Here is a 16,733-nt window from a genome sequence, read left to right on the forward strand (position 1 = left end):
GCTAAATTGAAGGGGATATTTATCTTGGTGTATTTTGGGTGGCATGAGCTGAATATGAGGTATTGTTGTGAGTCTGTGGGTTTGTGGTAGATGTCGGTTGTGATTTGGTTATTAGGTATTTTTATAATTAAGAGATCAAGAAAAGGGAGATGATGTTTGCTGAATTCCATCATGAATTGAATGCTGGGATGTATGTTGTTAAGTATGGTTTTGAATTCCAGAAGTTTTTCATAAGATTCCTTCCATATGATGAAACAATCATCCAAGTATCTTTTCCAGTTTTCCATTAAGTAGATGTGGAAAAGGTGTCCAAATTTCTGGCGTGAGATCTCAAACAGTGGGATGGCTTTATATAGAGTATCAGAAGATAAACTGAATGTGTAGTATCTTAAATAGGGGTCAAAACCAGTTTCATCCAGAATTTTTTGATAGTATCAAACACAATAATAGTGGTACCTTATGTTCAATCTTTTAATTACTTCCTGCTGATACAAGATTGAAGTAAAGTAAGACTAATATGCAATGCACATACTATGAAAAACAATATAATTAAAGTCCAGCAGCTAGGTCCAGCATATCTCTGAAACCAAAATCTAGACAAAGAGTTCCATGAGAAAACACAAATGCAGTCAAAGTAAGACAAAACCTCAGAGAACTTTAACCTGGAGCAGAAAAAAATATGTTGAAAAGCAAAATAAAAGAAATAGAGAATGTACAGGAAAATCAGAAATCCAGACTGCTATGGGCCACAATTGATGAAGTTTTAGGGAAGAAGACCAACTCTGATCTGATAAAAGCTAAAAGTGCTGAAAAAAGAGTAGCTCTTTGGAGGAAGCATTTCTAGAACCAACAAAGCCAAACCCTAATGGTTGCTGATGTCAAAATTAAAAAAAAAAAATTAACACAACTTTCCAACAGAAATTGAAGCACTTATAATGGAAGAATTAAAACTTGCTATCAAAGAAATAAAGAATAACAATGCCCCCAGGGCTTGATGAGATTTCAGTTGAAGTTTGGAAAAGTAACGAATTAAGTGAACAACTTCTGGAGATTTACAGTGCCCACTTCTTATTCATAATAGCACTAGACTATATGAGAAAAGAAGTAACAAAAAAAAAACATGAAACCATTTAGATTACAACAAGCAGTACTTCTCACATACAAATTATATATTGATGACAGTGTTAATATCTTAAACAATAAAACAAGCCCAATTGTTTTTATTGTGAGTTGAGTCCTGTACTTCACAGACTGGCTTACATACAAATGAGGCAAAAATGAAATACATGGCTTATGACCAAGAAGATAGCTTCCAATTAACAATGAATAGTTATGAAATGGAAAAAGTAGATGATTTCTTCTTATCTGAGATCATGGGCCAATACAAGTGAGGACAATAAAATTTGGATTGCAAAAGCATATGGAAATTAAATCTAAACATAGATTTTAAGATTACCTTCTTCCAAGTAACAATGGAAACTGTGCTCTTATTTGGCTGCACTACATGGACTCTAACTAAGGAACTGGAAAGAAAACTAGAAGAAACACACACAAGACTTGTAAGAGCAGCACATTGACAGGTTCTCTGTGGTAATCTTCCAAGAGTTACCACCACCATAAAGGAAAGAAGACTAAGATTGTGTGAACACTGTTCTCATGGCAAGGATGAAATAGTGAGCCAAATGCTGATCTGGGAACCAACACACGTAAAGTAACCTAAGAGCTGTCTCACCAGGACATTTATTGATCAACTGGTTGAAAACTTTGGTTGATTGAAGAGTGACCTACAAAGAGCAATGGAGGAGAGGGAATTCTGGAGGCAAGTGGTTGATGGTGTTTGTCTGCAGACAACATGATGATGAAGACTAACAGTGGGGGGAAGAAGTCAATATATCCTACCAACACCTACATGTTACCATTAACACTACTATTAACACAGCCCACACTACCTCTGACTACACTACCATTAACACTACCGACACTGCCATGAACACTACCACAAACTAGACTACTACTGCCTAAAGTAAAATTTATACAGCCACTACTCAACAATTAACACTAACATTATCCAAAGTGCATTAACACTACGTCTACCTACACTGGCTTTAATACTACCACACAATCATTAACACTGCTACTACAACCAATAATGCTATCAGCACTAGTCAATATATGCAGTGCCACAATTTTTGAACATTTGTTTAAAATATTGCAAATTATCTAAATTAATGAATTTGATTTATTCTAGGGTGAAAAATAAAAACTGATAATAACAATAAAATTAATCTATTATCACAATTAGTCATAAACATCCAACAACAGAATGTTAAAAACTGTCATGTTTCATTAACATAATTTATACTGCCTGTAATAATTTCTTAAACATTAGTCCTTGGCAAGACAGGACTGAAGCAAATTCACAACCTTTCACTTTCCCTGCCCATTTAAGTGGATGGAAAAGATGCAGAAACAGAGAAGGGTCAAGAAGTTGCTTTAATCCTGCCTTATCAAGGAGTCAACCACTCCTTTCCAGTGTTGAAGCTATAAGAAAATGCACCCAGTACATTCTGTGAAGTGGTTGATGAAGGAAGAGTATCCAGCTGTACACACAAAAAAACAAAATAATTTGTTGAAGTACATACCATCAGTAAGAACAGTGGCTCCCAATAAGACCTAACTCAAATCATGACCCTTCAAACTCATACTAGCTTGGAAGGTAGATATAAATAATGATGATAATGACTGGCACAAATTCAGATACATTTTTAAAAGTATAATTAATTTTGGCTACTGTAGGTCAACCCATGTCAGCATGGAGGCTGGACAGTAAATGTTGAAAACAATGATAATAATATTGGACTTTATTTTAAATGATGTAAAACAAACATTGATTCTAGTGATATTTAAACTCAGACAAAATTACTTACATTTAGCACCTTTATCCATTTTGCAATTATAATACTTTTTACTTTTGGTACAAAGATAAAATTCTGTAGGGAAGGATACAATTGATAAAATGAATCCTAAGAATTTGTTCTGGTATTCTACCAGTTTTGATACTCAACAGCACTTGCAGTATTATTGATAATAATTTTTTACACTGGTTGCAGGATAGAAATTTCAGTATATTACTGGTACATATTTCAACATATCCAGATTATTTTGACAAAGTGAGAACATGATGAGCAAATGCATGTATATATTGATCAACACTCTACTCCTTTTTCTTTGCAACTTCCTTTGTAGAAAAAAACCCCAAAAAACTAAAAGGAAGTTAATGAAGACAAAGCTAAATCATCCAAATCCAGTGAAAGTGGTAAATACTTGGGCAGCATCGTTATTCAACAGCTTTTGTAGACTAGACAAAATCTGAATTAGCAAACCTAAACAGAACTAGGAAGGAATTCAATATGAATAGAGTACTTCATCCTAAAGCTGGAGTAGCAAGATCATATTTACCTAAGAAGGAAGGTGGTAGAGGTTTAATATCAGTAGAACACTGTATGGAGTTAGCTTGAGTAGATATAACCTCCTACGTAGGTGATAAGTGAAGAAATCTTATTAAGAGTTGCTAGTGTAACAGTAGTAGATAGAGAAACCAAAATGCCAAATGTGGTTAAAAACCACAAAAGGAAAAAAGATTATCTGACTGGCAAGAGAAGGCTTTCCATGGTAGATTTTCAAAGATAGTTGTAGAAAATAGTAATAGTGAGACATGGTTGTGGTTGCAGAAAGGAAGGCTGAAAAAGGAGACAGAAAATTTGTTAACTGCAGTATAAGATCAGCTACTGAGGACTAACTAGATAAAAGCCAAAACAGACAAAAATCAAGTAGATTCGCAATGTAGCTTATGTAAATCAAAAGAGGTAAGTGTTACTCATATAGTTAGTGAATGTAGTATGCTGGCACAGAAATAATACAGGAAAGGACATGACAACTCAAGGACAATAATCCACTGGGAGTTATGTAGAAGGCTATGATTTGGCCATACTGCTAAGTGGTATGAAGATGAACCTAGTAAAGTTCTAGAAAGTAAAAAGTATAAGATGTTGTGGGACTTTAACATTCAGACTAACAAAGTAATAGAAGCTGGAAGGCCTAATTTGTTGCTGCTGCTGCTGTTGTTGTTGGTGGTGGTAGGAGTAGGAGGAGTAGTATGAGTAGAAAGTGCTAGTAATTGACTTTACAGTCCCAAATGATGAGAAAGTCAACATGAGAGGTATAGAGAAAATAGTGAAGTGCCAGAACCTAGCCACCGAGTTACAGGGGCTATGGAAAGTGAAGGTAAAATGTATCCCTGTAATTATAGGTGCATTAGGAACAATTCCTAAAGATTTGAACAGACGGATAGAGGAAATAGGCATAAAACCTAGTTAAGTGTAGCTAAAGAAAACAGACAGCTAAGATACTTAGGAAGGTTCTTGGCATCTAAGTTTACGTGCTGTAGCCCAATGTTAGGAATTTTTCCTAACAGTTGTGCATAATTGAAATAATAAAAACATGAAAGTTCATATTTACTCCTTTCAATCATGTATTTCTTACTTCTTGTGAGCCTAGCACCACTCCTAAGTAATACCATGGCAGGGGTCAATATAACTTGCTGTGCCTCCCTGAATACTGTCTTTGTATTAAGCTGTCCCATGTACTAGGACACGAGCGTATGAGTAGGCTTTCTGCACACAGTTGTTGCCTGTGTTCAAACTTCATTTCTCAGTTTTGAAGGTCAGACTGTATTTTCCTCTATATACAAAATGCAAACTCAAACATCTACCAAAGCTTCCCTTAATTGGTCTTTTGAGGGTACAGAGAAAACTTCCCACTCTCTTTGAGAGGTAAAATTAGATAAATTTTCACACTACCACCTTTTAAATATATTCTTTCAGCAAGATATACTTTTTATAGACATAATTTTGTCACTGGTCCATCTTAAAATGAAACTTTGCTAGAGATATGACCAGGATGAAACTGACTGTATGTATGCATTTCTTAGTTGATGATATTTGTGTCTGCATGACTGTCAAGTGAATTCATAGAGTTAAACTTTTAATCTGAAAACACAATGCTTAATTTTTTTCTTAACCCATGTGTGTTATGCTTTATGTGTTTTTCTGCTTCATGTTTTCAGAATTGCCTTCTTTTTTAACCCCTTTTTTGCTTTGCTTACTGGATGCCATTACAAATGAAGTCAAACCGGTAACAGTCAGAAAAATAAGTTAAAATAAAATTCTTTTCCTTTTACAAACACAGTGAAATAAAAATACAACAAAAATATGGTAAAAATATTGATGAAGTTTCTTGTAAATCAGAAGCCATTAATATCTAACGTGACAGGAGATAATATCCACACAACTTCAAGTGGAAATAATTAAATACATTTAAGCATCATTGTCATCATCATTTTAACACCCACTTTTCTACAATGACATGGGTCAGACAAAATTCATTAAGGCAGATTTTCTATGGCTAAACATTTTTCCTATCATCAACCTCCAATTTATTTCCAAGCAAGTTGATATTTCCTTTAGTTCTTCAAATACAAATAGTCCAATGGCTTGAAATGCTTTCACAGAATATTACAAACATATGACACCATTTGTATGACTGGTATTTTTTTTTACATACAATGGGTTTCTTTCAGTTTCCATTTACCAAACCCACCCTCAAGGTTTTGCTCAGCCCAGGGCTATAACAGAAGACACTTGCACAAGATGCTATGTAGTGAGACAGAACATGAAGTATGATGCTCACAAACTGGATTGAAAAGATAGGAGTAAATCTGAAGAGAGAGCATCTACAAAAAATAGCGCCACTTGGAACAATGCAAATCCTCTGCAAAGATCATGAAATCTAAACAAAGTGTGCCTAGTCCACTGGTTATGGATAGCTGACACTTTGTTACATCTCTCAGTGACAGTGCTGTGTTAAATAATAATAATAATACTAAGCCTTTCTACTTTAGACACAATTTTGGGGGAGGGAGTAAGTCGATTATATTGGCCCCAGTACTCAACGCTAAAAGGATGAAAGGCAAAGTCAACCATGGCAAAATTTGAACTCAGAACCAAAGACAAATGTTCTAACCAGTAGTACGAGTTCCAGCTTTTACCAGTAACACAGAATGGTCAGGTGAGACTCACATGGGATATGCCAATATATACAAAAAGCTGCAGCATAACCGACCAGATATCACTCTCCTACTGAAGGAGTCCAAAGAATGGACCTGCATCAACATAGCTTTCCTTGCAGACCAAAACATTAAGATAGAAAATGAAAAAGTCGGGAAGTACCAAAACTTAGGATTGGAAGTGAGTGTGGTACCTATTGTGATCAGTGCACTTGTAACCATCTCAAATATTCTGACATCAAAAACAGCAAATATCAAACTTTTGGGGAAGAACTGAGATAGCAGCAATACTTGGAACAGCTATTGTGCTGAGGAAAGCGTAGCGTCTCTAAGCTACTGCATGAAGCTGAGACAGGACATAGACACAGATAAATCAGTTAAGTAAATAATAATAATAATAATAATAATAATAATAATAATTTCTACATAAATAATTCCTTTGTTAGATAATGGGGCACTATTATTGACTGTATAGATATTACATACAGTATTGTCAATACAATACAATACCAAACTCTGGTCAAGGCACACTGAGCTGTACTCAGTAATGCAGTGACAACATGCAGTGGAAATAAGAGTAGTTACAAATAACAACAAAACGGTACCCTACAACTACAATTAGTACTGGGTATCTAAAAATCACACCCAACATCAACAAATTCTTCATAACTACAAATGAAAATGTGATGATGCTAAAATAACTTAAACTTGGCAAAGTCTAACATTATTTCAATTGACAGCAAGGTATTTTACAAAGTTGATTTTTTTATGGAATATCTTTTATTGAACCATCACACACAAGAAAAGGATAGATGTGATTTTAAATAGCTGATGTATGAATTGTCTCAGACTGAACTGTCACACAATGTAATGTATTTACACAGCTGATCATTATCAGAATCCCCTTAATTGAACTGTCACACAGAGGAGAGGAAAACACAAACATAGTAAAAGGGTATGTGATAAAACATATTTAACCTGTTAAATCTATCTAAGTCTTAATGGAAGCTCTGATTCTCCTTTTTTAGAATAAGATGAGATGAGTGAGGCAAGGTGCAACTCCTAACAGTCTTAAATGTTAAGTGCCAGTATTCCTTTTACAAAAAAAAAAAAAAAAATAATGGTACAGATATTCCAGTGGAATAAGAACAGAATACAAAGATATATTTGGGAATAAATTTATCCATGTATGTTTAATGACTGTATAATTAACCTTGGTGTATAAATAGAGCCTGCAACTGAAAACCAGCAAAGCTAAATTTTACACTGTTTCAGTACAGTGGTTATGAATGCAAACATGCAAGCATGCATATATACACACACATGCATACATATTGTTAGAGTTAACATGTTTATTTGCAATGTAAATATTCCAACAACAATTAAGTAAACCCATTGAGATGGTGTGTTTTTTTTTAAAAAGTCTAAATGTGAAGTTGGCATCAATTTTCTTTTTAATCCATTTAAATTTTAGACAAGTACTAAAATATATTGGCTATATGTACTAAACTTTAAAAATATGGTGTGTACATACACACGTGGTTGTGTGTGTGTGTGTGTGTAAATATATATATATATATATATATATATATATATATATATACATACACAAACATACACACGTGTGTTTATATATATATATATATGTGTGTGTGTGTGTGGTAACATTCAAATAGAAGTACTAAACAATAGAAACACAAGCTCTATGAGAGTTGCTATTACTGGAATTATAAAATCTTACAAGAACAGAACTATAATGATAGTTTTGCAAGAAATTGCTATACAGCTAGGTCTATGATTGATTGCTTATAGGGCCAGAGAGATAACTAATGAGCAACAAAATAAAAAAATATGAAAGAAAAAGGGGTAAAAATTGAAATGAAGAACTTACATAATCTTCAATTTGATGTGATGGAACTGTCAATACATATTGGTTATATTTACATTACAAGCTGTTCTTGAAACTCTCTTTTTTCAGAAAACATGGTTATTCAGAGTTTGTTTGATTTAAACTAGAGATAGGTTACATAAAGGGCAACAACAACAATTGTGTAGTTTGATTACAAATGTTTGTTTGTTGTTGACTATAGTTAAAAGATCAGAGTAATAAGAGAGGCAGGCATCAAATGTTAAACAATTATATTACAAGACACATGAAACAACAAAATATCCTACATTTGAAATAATGATTATGAATTTGCAGACAACACACTTACTTGATGGTCTGTGATTGAGATGAATAGACACATTTAAAAAATAATAAAGAGACTTGTGCTTGTTATTTTTTTTTTTTTAACTCAAGGACAATACAAATAGATTTCATTGGCTTATTTAGCAAATGTACAGAAATGTCACAGCAAAGCAGAAAGATCAGCATTAAATTTAACATTCCAAAAAACTAGTAAGAATTCATGTCCTAACCAGGACATTTTACCAGATGAAAATAAAATATTTATAAAAAGAACAGGTTTTTAATAATACACTCCCCACCACACACACACACACACCGTCATTCAACCCCCCCCCACCCATCAGGTTCAGTCATGTTATGCTAAAATAAATAAATTCCACAAAGTGATGTGTTAAGTGATGATGTGGAAGTAAGTCTTCTAATTTCATGGATTACTCAGAGACAAGTGGGAGATGGGTGGAAGGAAAGACAACAACTTGTGGTAGGATGTCATGCATCAAAATATCACAATATATCGAACTGGAGATTTTATTCAAATGATGGCAGTGTGTACTCCATTAAAGTACTTCAAGGAGCAAGGGAAGTGCAGTGGGAAACAGCATTTCAGGAATTCAAGTTATCCTCAAAAAGGAGACCTGATATGACATCCAGCACCTAACACCTTGTTCACACACACACAAACCTTACACATCTAGTGGAACATGCTTGTTTCAACTCTCTCCAGCTACCTTCAGTATTCAATGTCCAAGTCTCACAACCATGCAGTGTTGACTTCATACACGAGCATCATACAATCTACTCTTTCATTCAAAGAGAGAATCCCCACATTGCCAGCAAAAATAATAGTTTCGTGAAAGTTTACTCTTATTCTGGTTACTATGCTTTCGGGGTACTATCCTCCACAACTGATTATATCACCTATGTAACAAGAAGCTGTCAACTACTTCTATAGAACCTTCAAGCACTGAAAAGTAAATAATTTACTGGTATTTAGACAGTTAACTATTCCTGTATATCTGTCATATACAAAAACCTGCTAATGATCTCAGTACACTTGTACACCTATAGATAACACCAGATACACAGCACAGAACTCTTTCCTAGTCACTTTTTACATACCAAACACATTCATTTCCCTGATAACAGCAGGGTCCTGTCTTCTTTCATAGTTATTTTAAATTTTTTAATCAATGATATTATTTCACACCAAAACTTCAAGTCATTTTATGATCTGGCAGTTTTGAATTAAACTATATTTGCTGAAGAGGCACAAGAAGACCAAAACATGCCCTCAGTTGTCACATAGCTAGCAATAATCAAAGTCACCCATTATACACGTCTAATTTTAATTAAATTTCTGAGTTCTCTCCCTTGCTCCTTTTGAAAAGAATGTTCATTTATATTAATGGCTGTTGTTCTCATCACAGTATAGAATTTCACTTAATTAGAAATCCTTTGTCCCACACAACATTACGCATGTTAGCCCACACTTAACTATTTATCCTTTATGAAAAGCACTCCTTGGAAATTTCCTGATATACAACCAGACAGTCAACCAAAATGTGTGCCTCCACATCAATTATGACAGTCATTGTTGCTTAAACTGGAACATTCCAACTTTATAGAAATTAAATTAAGTCTTTACAATGAATACAAAACTCAAGCTTAGAATCTGAAGTTAAGTTGGTACATAAATACTTACCAAAACAGTTGAACATTTTTGTATTATCACATGATTCGTTGTCATCTGGAAAAGAATAGAGTAAGTGTTAATGAATAAACATAAATCGAAATCTTTCAATTCATTTTTATCACAATTAAATTTAAAATAGATTTATTTATATTTCATTTAAAGGTCATAAACAGACTAGTAAAAATATTTAGCAATTTAGCAATACAAACACCTTTCTTCTGTAAATTCACAAATAAGTGCAGGAAGAATTAGTTCTAATCAACAGGTCAGAACAATAAATATAAACATTCTGAGTAAAAGAATGTGAAATACGAATTGTTCAATGGAATTTTTTGAAACACTGAAATGACTCAAAAATATTGTTCATATTATTATCAGTTTATGCCAATTTTCTTATAGAAGCAAGCATTAAATGAGTTTGTTGGGTTATACTATTTACCAGCTGTATCTACCAACACCATCAATACCACTACCAGCAACAATTACATAGAATTAACATGGAACAAGCTAGTTTTGTTTACTGTGGTTAAGCACTTTCTGGTTCTAGTTGAAATATTTTGCAGGAAACTCCCCTTAATGCTAACCACTCATGTGAAGCGAGAATAAGAAATTTTATTGTCAAAGAGGTCATTCTGTTGGAAGTATTACTTTCCCCAATAATGGACTCATAAACTCCATACAGAAAACCACTCCATACAGAAAAGAAGCTTCTTTCTCTTATGTTTCTATGAATCTGAGCCTTATTTTGATATAAACTAATGTGTTGAAATTGGCTATAAAGACTTTCAAGAAGCTAAATAACTTATGAATAATTTACATGTTTCACTGAAGAGAAGTAAATATGAGATTATTCTGAGAGAAACTATTGTGCATTGTGTTTGAGTTGTGGGCACACATTGACTATTATTCAAATTGATATGGCTAAAAGTGTGTCATTAATAGTGTCTTTCATACAAAGCTATTGACACAATTTCTTAATAACCTTTGCTAATAATGAAATATATTCTAGAAATAGTTATAATAGTGCCAGAAGTTAAATATATTTACTTGAAAAGAACACAAATATATAGCTTCCTTGTGGAATTATTTAGCCGAACCTGAATAATTTAAACCAGCCCTAAATGGAAAACAAAATAATGCTATTCAAATATTGTAACATCTTAGAACATTTCATATTTAATAGCTTTTCTCTGCACCTTTTATACAACAGGAAAATATAGAAACTATATCCATGGGGAAAATAAAATCTACTCCATTTCTATGGTGCAGATGGCACAATATAATATACCCAGTCCATGTAGTAGTGTACTAGCAACAGGAAGAACATACAACTGTAAAAATAAGGCAAAATGGAAGAAACTAATGAAAAGATATTGACTGTAAGATACAACACAGACAACTAGGAGGACGAGTATCTCCAAATTGATACAGTGTAGGAAGGACTCAACCAATGATATGATGGCAGTGAGATACCATGTGACACAGCCCACTGCTAAGCCATGTCGAGCCAGTGTGGCAGAGTAAGCTCATCAAACCAGTATGATTTCAAGCTCAAATGCCTCTTCATGAGACCATGGTTGGTGGAGAGAGCATGTTGAGGCCTTTGTCCTGCAGTGGACTAAACATAGGCAATCCAATCCAATCCAATCCACACACACACACATATATATATATATATAAGCATTATATACATAAGCATTATATATAGGATCTAACTTCATAAAGTTATTAGTAATTTGTCCACATCCTTTCAAGAAATATGTTAACCGTTGTTGTATAAGCTCATAAAGCCCTGACAAGATTCTGCCCCATACAGTTGAAAATGATAGCAATTCTTAGCAAATGCTTAGAATTATGTATCAACTAGGGTCATGAATTGAAACATATATGTAGGCTTTTGACATCTGCCATTTCTTTTAGAGCTTTACAATTCATAATTTATTTGTATTACTTATAAAAAAATTTCAACATCTTTAAATCATTGAAATAAATTATTTATACATCCATTATTCTCCATTTTCTTTTTTTCAATATCAATAATATGTACTACTATAATAATCCCTAACATATTGTCAAGACTTTCTCCTTATATGACAGTGATTAACCAGTGGAACTTTAGGATTATTTAATCCCTAATGAGGACCTGACATCCTCATGTATATGTATATATATAAAAAATCAAGCAGTATATTACTGGTCAGTACGTTACTGATTACACAGCAACAACTGTACCTGGCAAAACTGACTACTCTTCAGATATGCTGACTTAAAGCACATATCCTCTTTATGCATAAAGACGATATGTACTTTTGGCCAGTATGTCTGAAGAGTCATTCATACTGCAAAGTGCAATTACTGGCATGAAATTCTCTGCAACATTTTGTCCAGTTATATGCCATGAGCAATAATATATTGCTTGACAATGTAAAAATATAACTGCTCTATTTCTCTTTTAGAGTGTGTATTGTTTTTTATTGATTTACAGATAACTGATGATATATGTATATACCTTCACTCCTGTTCACCATTCATTAGATTTATCTCTACTTCTATCTCTCATCATTTGTTACTCTACTTTTAGATTCTTATGACTATCTTCCTCCTGATGATTCACTATCCATCTCATCTATTATTCAAACCCTCCATGAGTATCCCATCACTACCATCTTATCTCATTCCTACCATCTTGTCTTCTTTTCAGCTATTCCTACCCATCCTTATATAATGTGGGATAGTCAGGTATCTTCTCTACTGTAAGACACTTCTGCTTGTCCTTGGCCTAAAGTCACCTCTCCCTACTCTTAAATAGTCCCTGCCCAATATGTCGAGGGGGCTTTTCCTGTACTTGTTCTTTTCTGTTTTGCAATAACCTGGGAATCTCACCAGTGCCAGTGGTATGTATAAAGTACCCAGTACTTGCTGCAAAGTGGTTGATGTTTGGAACGGCATCCAATCACAGAAACCATGCCAAAGCTTACATGGAGCATCATGCAGGCCTGTAGCTCATCTGACGCTGTCAAATCATCCAACCCATACCAGTATCAAATGACGATGATGGTGATATTAGTCTCCTAGGTTTCAACACCTGGAGGCTGGCATTAACCAGATGCAAGCACAGTGTGTAAAGACGTTTGCTAACCAGCGACATGGTTTCAGGTTCAGTTCCAATGTATGGAACCTTGTGCAAGTGTTTTCTACTATAGCTCCAGGCAACCAAATCCTTGTGAGTAGATTTGGTGGAAGGAAACTGAAAGAAGCCTATGATATATATATATATATATATGTAAGAGGAGGCAGGTGAACAGCCCAGCTAAAGATGAAACTTAGAGTAGACTGTTAACTTTGATACATCCTCTCCATTTTCTTGTTTTTTTTTTTTCATTTTTCCTCCGTTTTTCCCCTTTTAACACTTTCTATCAAAGAACATAGGTTCAAAACGTCAAAGACTTTTCCATTCTTCCTCAGTGTCAAATTAATACACCTGCTTGTTGTTCTCTCATCTGTCTTTGTCTTTTGCCTTCTGTAAATTTGAAATGTCCACATCTCCTTGTTTTCACATTAAATGAGTGTTACTCTCATACATACATATATATCACATAGCTATGTTTACACAATGAACTATATAAAACAGTAGCAAGGTGACTGAGAGGAAGGGTTCTCTAAGTGGTCATTGAATTATTACAGTCTAACATTTACAAAAACTTAGTAAGAACACATTAGCTAAATGTAGACAGAGAAGTTAGACAGAGTCTCACAAAAAAAGATATGACATGCATGTCTGGAATACCTTGAACCCTAAGTGTTGCATGAGAGCTGAGCCTGAACAAAACAACATAATTTACATCAACCTTGAAACATAATTTGTCTGAAATAAAAAACATCAAATAATTTCTAATCTCAACATTTTTATTTTCCTTTTTAAACATGAAACATTAAGAGAAAAATAGTTATATTTTTATAATTTAGAATAACAGAAACAAAAATAAAGGGCAGAAAGGAGCTATAGGATTATGAATGAATTGCAAACATCTATTTTTAAAGGTGTATGTATGTTACATAATTTGTCGACATAGGCACACTACTAGCTCTCCCTGCTGTGCTAGTTCCTTTACATCACTCACTTAAGAACTCTTCAGACTCAATCAGCTCCTATTCATGTAACTCGAGAAGGTCTCCAGGGAAGCTAGAAGACACTGTTTCTCCACAAATAATACAATATTAACATTTAAAGAAAATCCACATTAAAAAATAATCCCATAGAGCAATGACAGAATTCATTTCCATAATGTGGAGTTAATTAAACACTGACTAATAACAATAATAATAACTCTAGACAAATCATTGAAAAAATAGATTAAATATTTGCATTTAAATAAACATGTCCATGGAGTATGTCATGTCAGACATGGGCAGATTAGAATTTACTAAATGTTTCACTTGATATATAGCAACAACAAATAAATGAGCAAGCAAGTAAGCCTAAGATTTCTTTTAATTGAAGGAACTTTGGTCAAATTGTGAGACACCAGTATACGGAGCATGATGAAAACTCTCAGATTCATTATTCTTGATATTTCAACAGCAAATGCATGTTGTGCAGCAGTCCAAGACACTATAACTGTCTGGCTACCTTCACTAATGCTACACCAATGGCCATGTAAAATGTGGGAACTTTTACTGCTATACCCTTTGAAATCTTCATGTGGTCAAGTGATTAGGGTGTTAGGCTTACAATCATAAAGTCATGAGTTCAATTCTTGGACTGGACAGTGCATTATATCCTTGAGTATGGCACTTTAATTAACAATTCAGGTCTACTTAGCTTTGAGCCAGTGCAGCCAACTTCTCTAGCTGTCATACCATGGGTCAAGTGTGGGGAAAACCAAATGGTATCTATGTCTACCCATGGCTATAGACACCTAAAACAATTAGCAAAAGCATGGTTCATGCTACCAGTCATGCTAGTAAGTGACAAATATGGTTTGATGGTTATATAAATATTAAAAATGGTGGATATACTGATGAAAACAATACTTAGTAGGGTGAAATTCTTATGTACTCAGTTGATCAGGACTGTAGGTCTACTGTGTAACAACTTATTCAATCAGCCGAGTATTGCCTGAAGGAGTTATTACAGGTGAAATTTGAAATACCAGTCACCTCCAATATGTATAACAAACACACATACAAACTCATTCATTCTGACATCTGCTAGCAAGGGTTATGAACACATATATATATATATATATATGTATATATATATATATATATATATATATATATATATATATATATATATATATATATATATATATATATATACATGAACATATATATATAAGGAAAACAGTTAAGAGGTGAAATGTCATGAAATTTATTGTCAGTAAGTGAGGAAGTAAGAAGTAACGCCTCAAGAAATGATATTAAATGGTGATCGGGCGGGCACAAGCTGGGTGAGAATTTCTACAGCTGGATGCCCTTCCTAACACCAACCACTCCGAAAGTGTAGTGGGCGCTTTTACGTGCCACTGGCATGAGGGCCAGTCAGGTGGTTCTGGCAATGACCATGCTCAAAAGGTGTTTTTTACATGCTACCTGCATGGGAGCCAGTCCAGAGGCACTGGCAACGACCACGCTCAAATGTTGATTTTCATGTGCCGGTAAGGCGGCACTGGCAACAACCACACTTGAATGGTGCTTTTTACGTGCCACTGGCATGATGGGAGCCAATCCGAGGCCCTGGCAATGATCGTTAAAAGGGATTTTTCATAAATCAAATTTATATTAATGGGTAATTTTAACTTGTGTATATAGGTAATTTTAACGTGTATATATGATATGCTTTTATAATTACTGTTGTATTAAATAATTATTGATAGATCTAGATTAGCAGCAGTCAGTGTTATTATCACCAACTCAAAATCTAGGTTACTTAAGGTGAGCCTGGTAACTGATGGTTCTGGGGTCTTGTTTGTAACTTTTGATGAGCCATGGTGCAACAAACAAAATGGTAAAATTCCTTGCCATTAATTTGGTGAGGATGGGTAATATCAAATACTTCAATCACAACATATATCTAAATTAAACATGAAAAAAATTGAAATATTATCTTTCAGTATTTTATAAGTTAAAATCTTAAATTATTAATTGACACATTATTAATCATCTTATAGCAGCAACGCCTGGAAAAATCATGGATTACATGGAAAAATGCGAGCAATATTCTTGAGATTATAAACATGGAAAAGTACAGGACAAGTTACCTGGAAAAGTATAGGACAAGCTATTAGTTCTAGTAAAGTAAAGAATAAGAAACTTTTTACTCAAAATATTGTAGCTAAAATTAAAATTTGAAAATTAAAAATTATTTTATTATAGTATACAAATAACACTATACTTATTTAAGTAGAATTTGGCTAATGTACTACCTTAAATACAGAAAAAAGTGACTAAGTAGACAAACTTACAAATTAGCTGAACAGTTCTGTACAATAAATTTCAAAGACAAGAACTGTAAAGAGTGATAACTTAGAAGAACTGGCATTCTTTGCTGCTTGTCCTATACTTTTCCAGGTGTAATAATTTGTCCTGCACTTTTCCAGGTTTATAATCATAAGAATATTACTTTCCATGTTTGCATTTTTCCATGTAATAAATATATATATAAAAATTTATGTATATACATATATAAAAAATTATATATATATATATATATATATATATAT

At 33.6% G+C, this 16,733-nt stretch overlaps 1 protein-coding gene across 4 annotated transcripts in view; it reads right to left on the reverse strand.

Annotated features, from left to right (window-relative positions):
* The window catches only part of LOC106869304 (pleckstrin homology-like domain family B member 1), a 462,567-nt gene that overhangs the window by 342,962 nt on the left and 102,872 nt on the right, over positions 1–16,733 (reverse strand). For all 4 annotated transcript variants that reach the window (XM_052967731.1, XM_052967733.1, XM_052967734.1 and 1 more), the window contains exon 2: positions 10,018–10,062. The gene's annotated coding sequence lies outside the window, so the exon portion shown is untranslated. The remainder of the gene's footprint in view (positions 1–10,017; positions 10,063–16,733) is intronic.

The sequence above is a fragment of the Octopus bimaculoides genome, chromosome 5, assembly GCF_001194135.2.
Source record: "Octopus bimaculoides isolate UCB-OBI-ISO-001 chromosome 5, ASM119413v2, whole genome shotgun sequence".
In the NCBI taxonomy this organism is placed as follows: Eukaryota; Metazoa; Mollusca; class Cephalopoda; order Octopoda; family Octopodidae; genus Octopus; species Octopus bimaculoides.